The following is a 2,567-nucleotide window of genomic DNA, read 5'->3' on the forward strand; positions in this document are numbered from 1 at the left end:
CGCACGCTCTCGCACGCCTTCGTTCCCAAAAATACTTTTATTTATAACAATATATCCACTCTCTGTAACATGATCCAAAAATACAGATATACATCTTTACTTTACAGTTGTTTTTTTTTTTTAATAAAAAGATTTATATTCTCTTCCATTTACAAAGGGAACACAGATCTGATTCCTTTAAAAACCAGAACAACCGGGTTGAAGTTGTTTCACCTCCAGTTTTGGACAAGCTGCAATAAAGCTGAACCCCCGCATCCACTCTCTGTAACATGATCCAAAAATACAGATATACATCTTTACTTTACAGTTGTTTTTTTTTTTTAATAAAAAGATTTATATTCTCTTCCATTTACAAAGGGAACACAGATCTGATTCCTTTAAAAACCAGAACAACCGGGTTGAAGTTGTTTCACCTCCAGTTTTGGACAAGCTGCAATAAAGCTGAACCCCCGCAGCGTACACGGTTGTCTCTGGAACATTCCTTTACCTATCACAGTGTCCCTTCTCCAGGAAAGCATTATTTCAGACGGTACATTCAAAATCCAGGAGAAAGGTTTAAACCCTTTAATAAGCAAAAAACCGAAGGCTGCTGGTATTTGTGTCGAAAAGGAGTTTAGAAAAAAAGTCTCTAAAGCCAGGTGCGAGCGGCCAGAGGATGCTCCCGAGCCCGCCAGAGCCCCGCACTGACATGTTCGGAGCGGGATGGCTTATTGCTGGTAGCAACGTTCCAACGGAGCGGAGGCGTTGCATGGCGAAGAGGAGGAACACGCTGTACCTCACACCACTCACCGGACCTAGCCAAGCCATCTGTCCTTTGAGGCCTGATGCCAACTGCTAGAGCTTATTTTTCTTTTTGCTTTGTTGGTTAAAATGGAAAAACAACAACAACAAACAAAAGCCTGCTCCCCCGAGCCCCAGCAAGGGGCTTGCTAAGAAAATGCATTTTGCTGCCCTGCCTGAGCGGAGCGGGGATCAGCTTCGCACTCACGCCTCCGCAGCTGCGCAGTTCCGGGAGGGCTCAATTCCAGCCAGACCTCCGGAGAGGCGCAGTGGAACAGTGAGGCTGCTTAAAATCAAATGCTTAATAATCTATGGTGATACCGTTACAAATAAAGCCTTGGGGGAGGAGAAAAAAAAGAAGTAAAAAAGAAAGAATGAAAGTGTCTTATACAACACAACGGGAAAAATAAAATGTGAAACGGCATGGGGAGGCAGCAACACTCCTGCATTAATCCAGTGTAGCAGGTCAAGGAGGTACAGGTCTCACTCAGCGGCTTCCGAATTACAGGCTGGCTCATGAGGTATCACGGTTAAATGCCTCAAAAAGAGGCAGAAAGAAAGAAAAAGAGAAAAAAAATAATAAAGCGGGCTGACTGTATGCCTAGGTTCAGGTTTGTGTGACTGCACTTCTCCTCCTCCGCCCCTCCAGCAACCTGCTTTTACTTTGCCCATGTGCTTTCCGGGTGCTGTTACAATGCCAATCACGACAAACACGCATCCCCTTGTAAACATAATCATGGAATCTTCATCTACAACACACGGAGCGACGCAACGCAGCGAAGACACGCGCAACATCGCACTGTCAATGCAAGGACCCTGGAGACAGGTTTGGGTTTTCTTTTCCTCCCTCCAAAGCAGATGCAATAAATCAAAATGTTCACAGAAAAGCTGTCTCAGCATCAAGAGGTTTCTCCTGTGTCAGTCTTGATGTACCTGCAGCATCTACCAAGCCCAATGGAGCAAAGCAGGGAAGGAAAATCGGCAAGAACTGTGTTCTGCTTTCTTTCATGGCAAAACACAAGTAAGAGGGTCAGTGTAACGGGGTGGGGGGGAAAACCAACTTTTTTCTTTTGGAAACAGGTGCCAAAATCTGACTAGAAGTGGCTTTTTTTCTTCTGTACTGTTTATTCAGACTGTTTTTACAACAGAAAAAAAAAATAAGCTTATCTGGAAGTTTCTTAATGCCTTTCCAGCAGCCTGTACCAAGAGCTCCTGCACAACCATATGCAAAGTAGTGCATAGCCCTGCACAGAGCTGCCATCAACACCCCGGGGGGATCACAGCCAGCTGGGCTCCTGAAACCCAGGCCCTCGACACCCCTGGGGTATCACAGCCGGAGGGGCTCCTGAACCCCAAGCCACTGACACCACTGGGGAATCACTGCCAGCAGGGTACCCGAACTCCAGGCCATCGACGCCCCGGGGGGGATCAGAGCCGGCGGGGTTTCCGAACCCTGGTGTGCACTGCTGCAGGGGGGCTTGGTTTTCCCCCCTCCTCCAGCAGCACCACCTTTCCCCACAACATCTTTCATTGTAGGCGGGTGAGCCCCATAATACAGGCGACATCTATGAAGACAAGAGTTATCTCTGCTTTTCCCTCAATTTCTACATCCACTGTAACTCAGAGGAAGGAAAAAACAGACAGACTTTTGTTTTCCTACTCAAGGTTCCTTCCGCTTCAGCAACTGACACAGTGATGACAGCAAGGATTCACATTCATAATCTGAAAGGCAGCTTTAAAGAAGTCAAGAGCATGCAAATGTACCCCCACTAAAAAAAGACAAAAAG

General features: G+C 46.5%; 2 protein-coding genes across 3 annotated transcripts in view; both read right to left on the reverse strand.

The window, feature by feature from the left end:
* D2HGDH (D-2-hydroxyglutarate dehydrogenase) overlaps positions 1-2,567 on the reverse strand; it is a 13,086-nt gene that overhangs the window by 9,388 nt on the left and 1,131 nt on the right. The gene's annotated exons all lie outside the window — the stretch shown is intronic.
* ING5 (inhibitor of growth family member 5) overlaps positions 1-2,567 on the reverse strand; it is a 12,423-nt gene that overhangs the window by 2,763 nt on the left and 7,093 nt on the right. The gene's annotated exons all lie outside the window — the stretch shown is intronic.

This window comes from Egretta garzetta, unplaced genomic scaffold (assembly GCF_000687185.1).
Source record: "Egretta garzetta isolate BGI_Z169 unplaced genomic scaffold, ASM68718v1 scaffold448, whole genome shotgun sequence".
NCBI classification, from domain to species: Eukaryota; Metazoa; Chordata; class Aves; order Pelecaniformes; family Ardeidae; genus Egretta; species Egretta garzetta.